We start from the raw sequence: 17,812 nt of genomic DNA, 5'->3' as shown, positions 1-17,812 counted from the left end.
TTTAGTGCAGCCTAGGTTTACAGTGTTTATAAATCCTCAGCAGTGCACAGTAATGCCCTAGACCTTCATGTCCGTTCACCTCTCCTCCCTGACTTAGCCAGAGTGTAGTCCTGCCAGCTCCATTCATCATAAGTGCCCTATACAGACGTACCATTTTGTAAATGTTCTTACTTGTACCTTTTCTATGTTCAGATACCTTTGGATTACAGTTGTCTATAGTACTCAGTTCAGTAACATACTGTACAGGTTTGCATCCTCGGCAAAATAGCTCTACCATATAATCTAGGGATGTGGATTACATATCAGCTAGGTTTATATGAATACATCCTATGATGTTTGCATGGTGATGAAATCACCTAAGGGTGCATTTCTCCAAAAGTATCCCTGTCAATACTGACATAAAAGTGGATATACATTTTTGCATCTTGGATTTTCATTCTTCAGTATAGTTTAGAGATATTTTATATCGATACCTATAGAGAAGGATGTATAGGACTTTTATTCTTTTGAACCCAGGGCTTCATACTTGCTAGACAGGCACTCTACCACTTAAGCCACACCACCAGCCTTATTCTTTTTAGTGACTGCATAGTAATCCATTGTACCTATGACTATATTACAGTCTAATGAATCAGTTTTGTACTGGCATTTAAGTTCTTTTATCTTTGCTATTAGAAAGAATACTGCAATGAATGTCCTTAATCTCCAGTCATTGCAACAAGTAGGACTGTATGTGTAAGATAAATTCCTAGAATTAGAATTGCTGGGTAAAAGGCTTGCCAATTTGTAATTTTGGTAGATATTTCCACGTTGCTTTTCATAGAGTTATTATCAAAACTGCTTCTATCAGTGAAGTAAGATAATTCTTGTTATCCTGCTAGCTCTCCAATTAAAACAAGTGTTCAACATTTTCTAAGAGGCGAGGTGAAGATTAGATCTTGTAGTTTCATTGAATTTTCTTATTTTGAAAGAGGTTGAGCTCTCTTATTATGTATTTGTGCTTCCTTTTCTGTGACTGATTGATATTCTTTGTCTAGTATTCTAATAGGTTGCCTGATGTTCTTATTGGTTTATAGGTACTTTCTTATACATTAAGGAAATACAGCAATTGACTGTGCTATTTTCTCCCAGATTGCTATTTGTCATTTTTAGTTTATATACTTTTGCCACTTCAAATTTTTTTATGTGCTTAAGCTTATCAATTTTATCCTTTGTGGCTTCTGAGAATTGCCGTGGAATGGATCAGTACTTCTTCAAGTGCACTTGCTCTTCCTTTTTTCCCCATTTACTCTTTTATCTATCTGCAATTTATTTTAATGCAAAGATGAGTTGTTAGCTGGAATCCAGCTTTAGTTTTTTCAGGTGACTACCCAGGTGTGCCAACAACACTTGCTGTGTTTTTTCTTTTTATTTATTTATTTTTTATCAGCATACATTAATAGTACAAGAGGGTTTCATTGTGATAATTCCATAGATGTGTGCAATGAACTTTGAACAAGTGCACCCCCTCTGATTTTTGAGGGGGTGGGAGGAGACAGGGTCTCGCTATGTAGTACAGGCTGGTCTCAAACTTACTATATAACTTAGACTGGCCTCCAACTGATGATCTTCCAGCCTCAGCCTCAACAGTGCTGGACTTGTAGGTATGAACCCCCACACCTAGCTAAAGTTATAAAATCAAGAATATATGTTGGTTGGGCACAGTGGCTCACAGACGGAGGCAGAGATTGGAAGGATTGGGGTTCCAGGCCACCCCACGCAAAAAGTTAGCAATATCTCATCTCAACAAATAAGCTGGACCAACTTAACAAATTAGTGGGGTATGATGGGTCATACTTGTAATCACAGCTACATGGGAGGTGTAGATAGAAGGATCTTCATCCCAGGCCAATTCCAGGAAAAAACATGGGACCCTAGCCAAGAGATAACTACAGCAAAAAAGGGGCTGGGGCATGGTTCAATTGGTAAAGTGCCCATGTGAGCCTTGAGTTAAATCCCTGTACTGTAAAAAAAAATATATATATATATATACATATATATATATGTTGAACTTTATGAAATGCTTTCTCAGCATTTATGAGAACGATAAATTTATGAGAATGGTAAGTTTCTATTTTAAAACTATTATGATTATATCATTACATTTCTGGAAATTGCATGTTATCCTTTCATATTATGATTATTTTTAATTATTTTTTTCAGAATTTTTCTTTTTATATTCATGAATAAGAATTTCTATGCTTAGTGTATATGTGTATGATGTGGATTTTTATGAATTTTGGTAAAATATTGTATTTTCCAAATTCTGTTTTGTAATTTATTAATTCTTTTAGCCTTACCACTTCCTCTGCTTTCATTCAGCTCACTTTATTTTTTTCTAAGTTTTTGGATTGGCTATTTAATTTGCTTTTATTTTGCACTTTCTTTTGGGAGCGGCATTATCCTACTGGTATTAATATGCATGTTTGTTTTGTTTTGTTTTTTTCATTTTTAAGATACTCAGTAATTTCCATTTGGGGGAGATTTTTCAGTGCACTTTTTTGTAATTTTTAAAACGCTTTACAATTCTGAGTTTTCACTCCCCAGCCCTTTTCATCCCTATAGCTCCCGCCCAGCATCTTCGGCTCAGAAGCTCTTAAGAGTGAAGGTCAGGAGGGGTTTCCCACCCTGGTGCCCAAGGCAGAGGCGGGGTTTCGGGCGGACCCTGGGGGGCGGGGCTAAGGAGGCGGGGCACAGAGCAGACCTCTCCCAGAGCGGGCCAACCCAGTGCGCGGGGAGCGGGGTGGGGAGGGGAAGGAGGGAGGGAGCGCGTTTTGATTGGCGGAATCTCCGCCAATGGTTTCCTCGGTACTGCCCCCACCCGAATGCTTCGTTTGGATTGGCCTATTTCTTGGTTCTGGCCTGGACGGTGGCCAGAGGAGGACAAGAGGCTTCCATAGCGAACGGAGACATGATGTGGGAGACCTTGGAGATGCAACTTCTTGTGACCTGGGACACAGCAGGGGGCCCGGCAACGTCGGAGCTGGTGGCGGCGGAGAAGGGCGGTGACGGGTGCGAAGGGACCGACGGCCAAGGGGAGGTGGGCAGGAAGACAAAATCTCCTTGCCAGGGTTTCTGTTTCCAGCCCCACCGCCCAGAGGGACTGCACTAGTCCTCTCCTCCCGGTCCCTACTGACTCGGGCTACAGAATGCTTTTCTGTCTCAATATCCAGGAGAGTTCTCCCGTCACCCCCATTTATTCACCCATTATTTTTAATCTAAGACCTTATAGATTCTTATTTTGTTCTATGGGTTATAATCCACCAATGGATTATCGCTTATCAATGCATTTGTCGCTTATTTGTCCCAGTGTTTGATCAATGGCAGTCTCTGCGACCTGGCTCCTTTATCTTTTTCACATAGCCCCTTCATTCCTTATTTTCTGACACAAGGTGTTCCAAGTTTATCTTGTTCTTTCTCTGCTTCTCCCTTCAAAGAAATCAATCCTGCGGTTGTCCTTACCAGAGAACCAGCAAGCTCCACCCACTAGTCATCGGGGATTAAATTCCCAGGTACTTGGGGTTCTATGAAAGAGTACCTTAGGACGGTATAGAGTGGTCTACTCAGAACCTTCTTTTAAATTATTGCCCATGTACACATGAAGTTTTTTCTTAAATAAGGACAAGGTTTGCAGATTTGGCTTACAGGTTTGTATTTCAGCAGAATGATAAACCAGATCTTTCAGAGTACCGTTGGATAAGTGTCCTTTGTATTAATTGTCAAGTTCAGATGCCCTGTGCGACATGAAACCCACAGTATTACGTTACCAGTTGAGAATGCTGGTTGTGATACATCTATTGCATGCCCTTGTCTCAAAGATCACTGGTCTATTAGCTGTGAAATAAAGCTTATTTTAACAAAGCCATAGACTTCATTAAGATCAAGATTATATAAGCCACTTCCCTATCAAAAACTATTTATTTTTAAGGTGAATAATAATCAGCAAGTACATGTCTGAGCAATTTGCTATTTCATGATTTGTATATCTTATACATAGAATAATAATTTAGGAAATGTCTGTTTTGATTTTTTTTAACTATGTATTTCCAGGAAACTACATAGCCCAAGCTTCAAAAGGCACAAAAACTGGGTGTCATTGGTGGTAGACTGTGTGTCATGGTGAACATAGCTGCCTCCCAAAAGGCACAAAAACTATTTAAAGTGAAATACTTAAAGAAATTTTACCTTGAAGCAATTTGATAAGTCTACCTTGTAAGCTTGGAAGTGATCCTATATTGCATTATATAAAAAATATTTTGCACACCAGGATTCTAAGTCAAATATAAACTGTTGGAGTCTGTATATCTACAATATAATAATTTAAGACTTTTAACTTCTAGATCCAAAAGTTAAGTCCTGCACTTGAAGACAATATAGGAACAACTTGTGATGCTTGCATTATGGAACGATGTTCTAAGTGAAATGCAAAAAAATGCAGACCAAGTCAGCACACACTGTTACTGGTTCATAGGAGAATATCCATGTGTTAAATAGAAGATATCTTTGTAAGTATTGCTGTATTTCTCCTAAGGCATTTTAAACCAGGGGTATTTGGGATGTGGGAGGGCAAATGATTGGTCTAATTAAGCCAGTGGCTATGCTTGAATATCTAAAGGTGATGGTAAAACTTTTTAAAACTAGGCTTTATTTTTCAGAACAGTTTTAGGTTTACAGAAAATAGAAAAGATAGTACAGAGAGTTCCCATATACCTTGCACCCAGTTTCCCTATTATTAACATCCTGTATTAGTATGTAAATTTATGACACAGTTGTAGTATGCTTAATATGATATAATTTATAAACCCGCACTGATACACCGTTAGGAACATAGTGCAGAATTTATTCATATTTCCTTAATTTTTACCTAAGGTGCCTTTTCTCTTCCAGGATCCCATTCAATATACTACATTATGTTTACGTTATATTTCCTTAGACTCCTTTTGGCTTTAACAGTTTCTCAGTATTTCCTTGTTTTTGATGACCTTGACAGTTTTGAGAGTGCTCATCAAGTATTTTTGTGGGATTCCCCTTTACTAGAATATATCTAGACTGGAATTTGGGACTTTGGCAAGGAGGACTAGATATGTAAACTGCCATTCTCGTCTCATCATATCAAGAGTTATGACTGTTGATGTTGACATCAATTACTTGGGTAAGGTAATACATTTTCCTTACCCAAAAAAAAAAGTTACTCTTCTCCTCCCCTCCTTCCATTCTGCAGTATTTGGAAGAAAGTCACTAGACACTGCTTGCACTTACATAAAACATTTTTACAGTATGTGTCAAGTTGTTTGTTTTGGATGAAGCAGATAAAATCGTTGAGCCAAGGAATTAAGAATCAAATCCATAAGATTTACAAGTATTCAGGTGTGCACAGGAGTTTTCTCTAGTTAGCAGGTTGGGTCAAAAGTGACAATATGGCTGCAAAGTGCTATATTGTCCATTCTCCCTGCTGAGAGCAAGTGTTTCCCACAATCTCTGTCTAGCTCAATTCTATAGTTAGACAGGGACGCTTGGTTTCAGACATTATTTCTCTAGTATTGTGAAAATTGTTACATCTGCTTAATTGATCTTAATTGATTTGTCAGCATAATTAGTTATCATATCTATTTTGTGTTGCTTTCTGCTTCAATGCTAATCATTATGTTGGAAGCTGTCAAGAAATTCTTGAGAGAACCATTTCAAATTCTGGTTAAGCAGGCTGAGTTGGCCCTTGAAAGAGTCAATATTTTATAGGAATTTGAAAGAAGATAATGCTTTTCTCACTGGTACACATAAAATTATAGCCAGGACTTTTTACATTCTTGTTTAAAATTCTGTAGCAAAATTGCAGAATCTAATATAATTTTTTTTGTATTTGTAATAAAGGTAGTAGAGAAAACACAAGAAGGAAAAACAACAATTGTCCCAGACAGAAAAAAAAAACAGATAAGCCTCATTTAAGTCCCTGGTTCTTTGTTCTAAGATTCCGTACAATAATATCTGTATTTAGACAAAGTTAATAGAATGAGTAGTCTCCTTGAGTAATAGGGATAAGAGTTAGAAATCAAATGGCCTTTCATTCCAACTCTGATCAGAATTCTCAAATACTGTAAGGAAGGAAGGATATTGTCTGCTCTTTGTGACAAAAGACTGACCAGTCAGGCAAAGGGCTAGCTGGCTTATTGGCTTCCAGAAAAGGCATGCCAGGGATTTCCATTTCTGATCTGATAAGCACTATTCTTCCCTAGTATTTCTAACCTAATTATTTCTTTAGTAAATTGAGGCAGGATCTGTTACAATGGGGCTGTGAAGTGCTACATTGTCTTTGTCCCCTGCTCAAAATAAAACTGCTACTTTCCTGGCCCTGCCTGCTGTGGTGCCCTGGCAGCAGGGATGCTTGGTCTCAGACACCTCTACCAAATTAAGCACTGACTTGACCAGTGATTCTTGATAAGTAAGGCTTGTTAATATTTTGTAGGTGGTGTCAGAGAAAAAAGACATTTTCAGGAGGAAAATCAGATAAGGGAAAAACTGTATTTTTATCACTCATGACTTATTGGTAAGTACTTATTGAATCATAATATTTTTCCACCAAGAGTTGATTTGTGGGAAAGATTTATGTGTAGTTAATTACTATTTTGTGTCATACAAGAGAATGCAGTGGTTGCTTTTTAAATCAAAATTAGAATGTATACTCAAATCCCAGATTCTTAATTTTTCCATACAAAAATATAAACTATGATCTGCCACTCCTAGTAAAAATTGTTCTCAATTGAGTATCTGTTATCTGCTTTGAATTCATTGCTTTCATTCTGGTGAAATAAATTAATGTATTGGCTTTAAAGGCCATTTTTGTCAGCTGACCAATTCATTCCTTAAATGAATCAGGAAAATGATCTTATCACCTTGTAACATGATAAGATCTATTTAAATGGTACTTAAGGGCACTCATGTTTGGTCAGTACCCAGTGGGAAAGTTAATGTGAAATGTAGCCCAGAGTTTGGACTTTATAGTGCTGATATTCAAAGGAAAAAAGTCAGTCAATGGTGTTAGATCTTGTTGTCTTTAACTTACATATGATCAGTGCTTTTTTTTAAGCTATTCACTTAGTTCTAGTGGAAACTAAGTGAAAAAAATTATTATTTTCACAAACAAATAGCTACTTGTGGTATCACTAAACAAATTGAATTGTGCCTTGCTACTAATGTAAAAGTGATTGTTTTTTTTACAAACATAGTAATGGGTAGGAGTAGATGACCAGGTGGTGGTCATAAACATCATGAACCTGATTTAGAACAGATTCATAATTGAAACAACATGTTGTTTGGATAAAGAATGTTCAGTATTTTTATATTCATCTTTGTTATTTGATATTTTAAGTTGCTCTTGCAAGGATATTTTTGACTTGTGCTGTTTTGGTAAAGAGCTGTGGTGGCAAACATATTTCAGTCACTTGTGTTACAGTGTGTGAGATGAACTAAGCCAAGAGCAGTGATAACTATGGAGCTACTATGATTATCTCTAGAAGTTTTCCCCTCCTAGAAAAAGTTCAAGTCCTGGACCATGGCTGTGCGGTAGGACTTTCTGTAATAATGGAAATGATGTGTACCTGTGCTCAACAGAACGGGAGTAAAGATCACATGTGGTTGCGAAAATGTGCACAGTGCAAAGGAGGAACTGAAATTTCTAATGTCTCTAATTTTTATTCATTTAAATTTAAATAACCCCATGTGGCTAGTGACTGATGTCTTGGACAGCATAATCTTAAACAATATTTAACATTCCAGAGTTTACAATTGCAGTTAACAGTTGCAAAAGTGTGTCAAAATAGGCTACCTAACAGTTCCTTTTGCTTTATCCCTGGGTTAACCTCTGTTCCAGGCTAGCATCCACTCTTGACTTTGGTATAATAGGGCTTTAGTTTTACTACCCAAAACCAATACTGTGATCTGCTTTCTAAATAATAATGCTCAAGATAACCTGGTAAAAATCTCATCTTGCAGCCAGGGGAGGCTTGAATTCTTTTGCACTAACTGCAAAAAGTTTTTTTTTCTTTGTCTCTGGATATTTTTATCAGTATCCAGTGCTTCAATTAGAAGCATTCTACATATAATTTTGGAAAATAAACAGCCATTAATGATTAGCAAGTAGTTCACATTGTTCAGTACTTAATAAGTAATAATCTGATTAATAATTTTTCTTTTGGTCAGAATTGGCAGTGGGGGTCAATTTGGGAGGAAAGCTGTGACCATAAACATTAAAGGCAAGAGGATTCTTTGTGACATTGAGATTTTCTATGATATTGCAGTGGAGTAAATGCCAATGGACACAGCTGCCCTGCAGTTCCTGGGATGGGGGAGTTTTGAATGCAGTGCTCGCTGTCGCTGGATAGGTAAACACAATGTGTACTGTGTTCGTTCTTGGGGAATATTGGAATCCTTCCTCAATATGAGAGCAGATCAGCAATACAGATTTTTGATAGCAAAGCAAGTTTACTCATGAGCTCATGTGAGAAAAGTCATTAACTTTATCCTCTAAATAATTGCTATGGTTTATAAAAGATGGGGTCTACAAAAATCTCACTTAGAATGTATTTCCTAGTTCTGTAAAAATGGTTATTCTGGACATTCACTATCACTTAATGACGTACTGTGGACTGAAAGGTAAGTGCTGTGTAAAATCAGCCACTTTCATTACACTAGTGTATCTACCTTTGCTGCCTCAGTGATGAGGTTGAAGAGAACAAACTTTAAAAATGACTTTTAAGGAAAATATTTGAATTCCATTTGTTTGGTATTCTGGTTTTATCCACAGAGAAGCATTTTATTAGTGGTAAATGTGAACTGCAGTCTTTTGTTTAGTACCAGCAGTGATCACATGCTAGGGTTAAATTCAGAAAAACTGCCATATTGTATATTAAATATTCAATAAATTATAGTAAAGTATATTTTTCTTTAAAGTGATTTATTTCTTATTCCTTAAAAAATTGTACTTTTTGCCATTCCATGTTTTCAAAGGAGGAAGATGAATCATCACTCCATGTACATATTTTATTCAGTTACAAAGTTGCATGCAAATGTGACATTTCATGAAACATTTCAATTGTTTTCAGTTAGCTGCTGCATGGCGGTGCTATAGACTCTGTCAACACAAATGTGGTAGCACCATCTGCCAATTACTGTCTGATTCTTGTGAGAAAGATTGTAGATTCTTCCCTCTTCCAATGTGTACATGCAAAATAGCTATGTACTAACAGAAAGGTTTTCTGTGTTAATGAACAAAAATTAATGATTAACTTTATTTTTCCATAACAATAACAGAGTTGCTGTGGTTGTCCTATGTCAGGAAGATTAACATTAAATGTGAGCTTTATAAATTTTTTGTTTTATTTTTGCATATTTACATAGAGACCTGTCTCTATGTATTGTAGCCCAGGCTAACCTCGAATTCATGATCCTCCTGCTTCAGCCCATCAAGTGTTGGGATTATAAGCATGTACCACCACACCTAGCTATTTTTAAAATTTTAATATAATTTATTTTTAGAGCAGTTTTAAGCTTAGAGAAAAACTGAATAGGAAGTACAAAGAATCACCCTCCGCTTCCTTTTCCCATACATGTACAGCTCCCCTACTATCAACACCCCACACCAGAATAGTGCATTTATTATAATCAATGAGTCTTCACTGACACATCATTATCCAAATTAATAGTTTACAGTAGAGGTCATTCTTGGTGTTGGACATTCTACGGTTTTGACAAATTTATAATGACATCTGCCATTATAGTATCAGACAGGTATTTTCACTGCCCTAAAAATCCTCTGTTCTCCACCTGTTCATCCTTCTCTCCCCTTAACCTCTGAAAACCGCACGTTTTACTGTCTTTGTACTTTTACCTTTTCCAGAATGTCATATGGTTGGAAATATGTAGTATATAGTGTTTTCACATTGACTTCTTTCACTTAGCAATATGCATGTAAGTTTCCATCATGTCTTTTCATGACTTGATAACTCCCTTCTTTTCCATGCTGCATGACATTCCGTTGCCTGGATGTACCAACATTATCAGTTCACCTACTGAAGGTCATCAACCAAATTTGGGCAATTCTGAATAAAACTGCTATAAATATTCATGTACAGGTGCTTGGACGTAAGTTTTCAACTCCTTTGAGTTTATAACAAGGAGAGTGATTGCTGGGTCATATGGCAAGAGTGTTGTGCTTAGTTTTTAAGAAACTGCTAAACTGTTTTCCGAGGTAGCTGTACCATTTTTGCATTTCCCACCAGCAATAAATAAGAGTTTCTTTTGCTCTACAGTTTCTCCAGCCTTTGATATTGCTGATGTTCTAATGAGCCTTATATTTTCCTACTCACAGATTACTTATTAGGCTTTGTCATGACCACAGCTTATAACTTATCAAAAGAACCTTTCTGGGCAGAGCGTGGTCACTCACATCTGTAACCTCAACTACTTGGAAGCAGAGGTAGAAGGATTGTGGTTTGAAGCCAGTGTGGGCAAAAAGTTAGTGAGATCCTATTTCAAAAAACAAGTCTGGAGTGGTGGTACACACCTGTAATTCCAGTTACTCGGGAGGCAGAGGTATAATCACAGTCCAAGGCTATACCACACAAAAGTGCAAGACTGTATCTGAAAAACAAACTAAAGCAAAAAGGTCTGAGGGCATAGCTTAAATTGTAGAGTGCTTGAAAGGCCTCCAAGTTCAAACCCCACTACTGCTAAAACGAAAAAAGTCAAAAACTCCTCCCTGTTGCTTCCATTGTTATCACCTAGAAAATATGCTTAGGAATTTCTGTTGAGAGCAGCCAGTTTTCTTAGTCTTAGCATTGATGCCTGCCACGTTCTTCATCATAAAACTGCTGCTATGACAAGGTAAATGCTAGAATCCTTGACATAAAACGTTAATGAAAGGTCATCTTTATATTTAGTAAACTAATGTACAAAAAATAGTTTATAATGAATAAAACACAGAGAATGTCCACTCCTTATAAAGACTAGAATGCAGTGGAGAAAATCACATTAAGAGGAGACAAAGAACAGCAATGTACAAGCCATGACTTGTGTTACAGTACAAAATTTACTACCTGGCCTCTATGGCCCTGGGTCTTAGCCTGTTTGGACTGGCTATAACTGAATGGCATAGACTGGAGGCTTATAAACAAACTTATTTTTCACAGTTCTGGATTCTGGGAGGTCCAGGATCAAGGTTCTGGAAGATTTGGTGTTTGGTGAGGATGAGCTTCCTCATTCATAAATGACCATCTTCTCGCTGTACTTTCTCATGGTGGAAGGAACAAGGGTGCTCTCCATGGTTTCTTTTATAAGGATACTAATCCCATTCCCAACTGTATAATCCTCATGACCTAATCAAAGTTTCTATCTCTTAATACTCTCACACTGGGGGTGAGGTTTTGATCATGGAGGAGGACACCAGCATTTAACCTGTAGCCTTCCACCCATGACCACCCCTAAATTAGTGTGCTTCTTATGTGTATAATACATTCATTACATCCCAGTAACCCCCAAATCTTAATTCATTAGAGCATCGCTTCTAAAGTCTAACTCAGGGGCTGGAAATATGACTCAAGTACCAAAATGCCTGCCTAGCAAGTGAGAAGCCTTGAGGTCAAAATCCAGTACCATCAAAAAAAATAATAATAAAGTCTAAAACCTCAATTTTCATACAAATATCTAAATCCAATATTGATGAGACTCAAGATACAACTTATCCTAAGGCAAATTACTCTCCAGTTGTGAACCTAGGAAACCAAACAAGTTATGTTCTTCCAAAGGACAGTAGTAGGACAAGCATAGGGTGGACATTTCCATTCCAAAAGGAAGCTAGGAAAGAAGAAGGAGTAACAGGTCTCAAGGAAGTCCAGACTATAAGACAATCTCCAGACAATCTTATGGCTCAAGAATAATCTTCCTTGGCTTGATGCTGTGTCCTCCAGGCCCCACTGGGGGAAGGTCCTGCATTCTAGTCACACTGGGTGATGGTCCTGTCTCCACATCTCTGTCTGGCAAGGATTATGCTCCCACAGCTCTAAGTGGCTCTGCCCCACAGCTTTGGCCAGAGGCCATCTTGCCTGCTGAAAGCAAGGCAATGGTCCCATTTTGAAAGAGAGGGGACAGCTCTGGTGGTCTCTGAATAGCTGTTGGGCCCATTCTTCTCTTGTTCCCATTCTATAAAATCCAGCTCTGACAGCCTTCAGTCTTCCCATTTTTCTCCTTCAGTTCAAATAGGCAACTTTCCTCCTAGAGTGACAGATTAATTCTGTGGTTCACATCCAAACTAATTTCTCTATCAGATGGTCACTTGATCACACTCAGTATTCTCATCATTTGCAAGATGGTTAGGCTGAGAGTTTTCCAGTCTTTAAGTTCTACTTCCTGATGGCCCAAACAATATATACACATATGAATAAATGAATAAACAAATTTTAAAAGTTCTGCTTCCTTTTGGTCTAACAATTCTCTTAGGTCATTTCTCTCTTCTGGCATTTTACTACTACAGCCATTCCTTCAACACTTGGCTTCAAGATTTTCAACTAAATATCTTAATGTCATAGCTCTCAAATTCTGCCTCCATGAAACACTAAGATAAAACCCAATTCCCAACTTTGCCACCATTTAACAGGGATCAGCTTTCCTCCAGTTTTTAATAACGTGTTTCCCCATTTCCATCTGAGACCTCATTTGAATGACCTGTACTGTCCTTATTTCTACTAATCTATTCGTTATTACTTTTGTATCCTCTAAGAAGATGGAAGATTTCTCTGCAGCTCTCTTCTTTTCTTTCTGAGCCCTCAACATTCTCACTTTTAGCAATCCCTTCATGGCATATCAACTTTTCTTTTTCGCTTTGTAAACAATAGAGTTTATATAAATACAGTCATATGCTCTCAAAGTTATCACTATAATAAAGATTCTTACTGAGTTAAGTTAAACATCTCTAAAATTTTTGTACAAAAAATGCATACATGGAACAATCAATTGATTAGAAGATTCCCAACACTTTACAGTAGCTACAACAGAATTAACATCCTACAGAGCTTGTAATGTGATTTAGTTATACATGTTGATTTATTTCAAGAGATGCCACTAATATGTAACTGCATGGTTTACAGTATCCTCATAAAAAGAATAAAAATAAACTCAAAACATGAAAATATTTAGGTATTTATTATGTCAAGTATTTAAATGTTTATTCTCACTATGATGTAAGAAAATACTTTTTAGTGGAAAAGATGGATTTTATGAGACCAAGAGTACTGAAGAGCTTCCAGGAAGTTTCAAGATAAAATTTGGCTATCTTTTACATAAGATAAATAGAAACAGCAACACTCTCTGTTTTTTCCCTTAAGCATAAACTGGGAAGATTCCAGTTGCATTAATTGGGGCTTACATAAAGGATTGTTGCAAGTAAAATAAAATTCATTTTGAAGCCAGTTAATATCATTGGCCTGAATTTGGTTTTTACTTACTTGCATATTTCTAGGATGTGAAAGTTCACCATGAAATATATATTAAATTATAAAATTAACAATTAAATTTATAATTTATAAATAAGCCAAAATGTTCACTCCTACTAGGAATCAAAACTTTCTTCTGAAAATAATCTGAAGAAATAATATGTAAGCACATAAAGCTTTGAGATGCTCTAAGGTGATAGGCTAACAGTCTTCTGTGTTCTCTAGATTAAAATACAAAGGTCTCTGTTATGTACATGTGTGTGGACACACTTTCATTAACCTGGGATGTATGGACATTACATAACCATATGCTCCACCTGGCAGGGATTGTGCCATACCGCTCTGACTAGCCTGCTCACATAGCTTTGGCCAGAGGCCAAAAGCCTTATGCACACCACAAAACAAATTGACAATGATTCTAGCTTATACTATATTCTCAAACCCCAACTGTAATATACATATATATACAAATTTAATAGGAATATCACTTTTCCTTTTTTAAATAAAATTTTTAAATGGAAAAACAAACCCATTCTTTGTAGCATGTACCAGACTCTAAAAGTTCAAGTATTTCTTCAGTCATTTCCCAATGTAACAGAAACTATGATTGCTCTGTATTCAGGAACTCTGATCATCTTCAGCACTTTATCTCATTAACTCCTTTCCTACAGTAATTACATGCATATGTGTAAAAGTCACAACCCCTCCCCTTTGTATAATTAATTTGTACCACTAAAATATTTTAATTTTTTTCTTTTATTATTCATATGTGCATACAAGGCTTGGGTCATTTCTCCCCCCTGCCACCACCCCCTCCCTTACCACCTACCCTGCCCCCTCCCTCTCCCCCCTACCCCCTCAATACCCAGCAGAAACTATTTTGCCCTTATTTCTAATTTTGTTGTAGAGAGAGTATAAGCAATAATAGGAAGGAACAAGGGTTTTTGCTGGTTGAGATAAGGATAGCTATACAGGGCATTGACTCACATTGATTTCCTGTGCGTGGGTGTTACCTTCTAGGTTAATTCTTTTTGATCTGACCTTTTCTCTAGTTCCTGGTCCCCTTTTCCTATTGGCCTCAGTTGCTTTTAAGGTATCTGCTTTAGTTTCTCTGCATTAAGGGCAACAAATGCTAGCTAATTTTTTAGGTGTCTTACCTATCCTCACCCCTCCCTGTGTGCTCTCGCTTTTATCATGTTCTCGTAGTCCAATCCCCTTGTTGTGTTTGCCCTTGATCTAATGTCCACATATGAGGGAGAACATACGATTTTTGGTCTTTTGGGCCAGGCTAACCTCACTCAGAATGATGTTCTCCAATTCCATCCATTTACCAGCGAATGATAACATTTCATTCTTCTTCATGGCTGCATAAAATTCCATTGTGTATAGATAAGACATAATCATGCTGGTTAAATTCTTTGTGCTGCCCACTTCCTCTGTGTGTGTGTGTGTGTGTGTGTGTGTGTGTATGTTATTGGAATTTAAACTCAGGGTCTTGTGCTTGCTAGGCAGGGGCTCTACCACTTGAACCATGCCCCCAGTCCTTTTTGCTGTGGAAAAGGATCTCAGGTTTATGCCCTGGCTGACCTGGACAGTGATCCTCCTATTTAGGCTTCCTGCATACTGGAATGACAAGTGTGTGCTGCCACACCCAGCTTTTATTGGTTGAGATGGGGCCTCATGAACTTTTTGCCCAGGCTGGCCTTGAACCATGATCCCCCTGATCTCTGCCTCCTGAGTGGCTAGGATTACTGGTGTCAACCACTGTGACTAGCAGTGCTGCCCACTTCTTTCTGCTGCACCTGACATAGCCAGGTAGCTTGGCTCTTTGTAGCACTACACCCATGGTGACCACACTGGCCTCTTCACTATAGAGGGAAAAAGAGCACTGAAAGAAATATCACTCATAGCACTGGACAGGAATAAAACCTAACCAGAAAATTCTTGATGCAACTTCTGAAATTGTTTTGTCATTTGAGGGGATGACTTCCTGAACACCCAGTGACTCTTTCCACCTTCATCAATACAGTTTTACCAATGCAGACTAACCAATAGTCTACCCATGATGTCATGTTTCAACATCAATGTTGGCGAAAGCAGGTACCACAAGACTTCCAGCTCTTCCTATTATCCAGATCCAAAGCTGTGTCCACATTTTTAGATATTTGTTACAGTAACACACCCACTTCTTGGTCCCAGTTTCTCTTAGACTGTTCAGACCAGGAAGTCCAAGATGAAGGAACTGGCATATTCAGTATCTGCTGAGGGACTGTTTTCCCCCACAGACATCCATCTTCTTCTCACTGTGTCCTCATAGGGCAGAAGGAGAAGGAAGATTTCCAAGTCTTTTTTTTTGTTCTTTAAATAAGGGCACTTAATCTCACTCATGAGTACTGCACCTCCATAGCCTAATTACCTCCCAAAGTCCACACCTCCTAATATCATCACATTGGTACATTAGGATTTGGGGGAGATACAAACCGTCTGTTGTAGCACCCTTTTATTCGGCAAGAAACAATGTCACCCAAAGGCACCCTTGAGTATTTTCTTGAACTCAGTAGCATGCAGCACTATTTCTCCCTGCATAGTTTTCCTTCCAAGGGCCCCTCTCCTACTTTCTTCCTCTACTTCTCTAAAATCCCAAACTTCCTTTCCCAGGCCATTAAATGTACATGGCCCTCAGCTCTCCTGCATTCATCTTAGGAATCCTGTGTGCTCCTCTGAGCATTAGTCCAACTGCTCCCTGGATGTTTTCAGTCAGGTGATTTACTGGCACCTCAGTTTGCCCAAACCTGAACTTGAGTGCTACTAACCCACTCTATGGAAACTTTTATTTTTTTGTAGAAATGGGGTTTGAACTCAGGGCCTACACCTTGAGCCACTCCACCAGCCTTTTTTGTAAGGGTTTTTTCATGATAGGGTCTTGCTAACTATTTGCCCAGGAAAATCCTCCTGATCTCTGCCTCCTGAGTAGCTAAGATTATAGGCGTGAGCAACCAGCCCCCAGCAGGAGCCTCTTGCTTTGAACCTCTTCTCTTACCTGCACTTCTCAACATCCTCCAAACTTGTCTCCATGACTTTGGCCTTGCTTTATCTGATCCATTTACCACTCAGCCCCTCACCTCTGTGGTCCCATAAAACAAACCATTCAATGGCTTACCTCTGGCCTCACAGTGCAGCCCAGTGTTCACAGCCTTTCTGCTGCATCTCCAGCTTCTACTCTCAGGCTGAAAGGCCTTTGAGCATACTGTTCCCTAATCCACGCAGAACATGTCCCATCCATTCAGGATGCCATTATTCTGTGGGAAATTCAATTCCTCAGGAAAAGAGGGAAGGTGGGTATGAAGTTTCCAGTTTGAGTCCCTCAGGAAAACTTGTTCAAAATGAAACAGTGCTGCTCTGGTCAGGGGGTGAGGAGCTAAGGCTGCACTGTCTGTGACACCCCACCCATCCTCTTCCCCCCAACTCACTGATGGCCCAGGCCTACAGAATTCCCCAGAGCTGAGACCAAAGCAGCAAAGGAACTGGAAGTGGGACTACAGGGACCCACTGTAAATGGATAAATGGATCAGATAAAGCAAGACCAATGTCATGAAGACAAGTTTGGAGGATGTTTGTTTATCCCCAAATATCTCTGCTGTATTAGGATACCATGGATTGATTTCTTTGGTTTTACCAGCCCTTGAACAGAGAGTTAGAGGTAACTGAGGCCATTCTCAGGCACTGCAGAGGGAGGTGTCCCAACATGGAACTTGCTGAAGGAATGGGTTTGAAGGTAGGGGTCTAGGGAGAGAAAGAGTGACATGGGAGCACCCAGACTTGGGCTTACTCCTGTTCCTCCAACTCATTTCTTTAATGAATGATTTTCATCATCAGAACACCTTTTATTTATATGCAAACTTTGACAGAAAATGTTTATATATGTGTGTATGTCATTCACACACACAAACACACATACGCACAAGCACTCCACAACTTGAGCCAGGCCTCCAGCCCTTTAGTTATTTTTCAGGGAGGGTCTCACATTGGATCAAGATCCTCCTATCTATGGCCTCTCTCAATCTATCTATATTACTGGCAAACACCCCCCACATCCAGCTCATTTGTTAAGACCAGGTCTTGCTAACTTTTTCCCTCTGGGCTGGTCTCAAATTGCAATCCTCTTAATCTCTATCTCCTGAGTATCTGGAATTGTAAGTGTAAGTTACCATACCTAGACTCAGAATATTTCTTAAAAGATGCATTATACACTGTGAAGTTTCTTATCATTGTTTTAAAAGCCCATTATAAGGAGT

At 38.4% G+C, this 17,812-nt stretch overlaps 2 non-coding genes and 1 pseudogene across 2 annotated transcripts; all 3 read left to right on the top strand.

Moving 5' to 3' along the window:
* The first annotated feature begins 2,906 nt into the window (after positions 1-2,906).
* Positions 2,907-17,812, top strand: part of LOC141423281 (WW domain-binding protein 11 pseudogene) — a 110,580-nt pseudogene continuing 95,674 nt past the window's right edge.
* On the top strand, positions 5,838-6,020 carry LOC141423804 (small nucleolar RNA SNORA81). Its single transcript, XR_012448607.1, has one exon. It is a non-coding gene; the product is annotated as a small nucleolar RNA SNORA81 (small nucleolar RNA).
* LOC141423686 (small nucleolar RNA SNORA63) lies at positions 6,303-6,432 on the top strand. Its single transcript, XR_012448513.1, has one exon. It is a non-coding gene; the product is annotated as a small nucleolar RNA SNORA63 (small nucleolar RNA).

Source organism: Castor canadensis, chromosome 5 (genome assembly GCF_047511655.1).
Source record: "Castor canadensis chromosome 5, mCasCan1.hap1v2, whole genome shotgun sequence".
In the NCBI taxonomy this organism is placed as follows: Eukaryota; Metazoa; Chordata; class Mammalia; order Rodentia; family Castoridae; genus Castor; species Castor canadensis.
The sequence above is the reverse complement of the archived record's forward strand: the minus strand, read 5'-3'. Positions and strand labels throughout refer to the sequence as shown.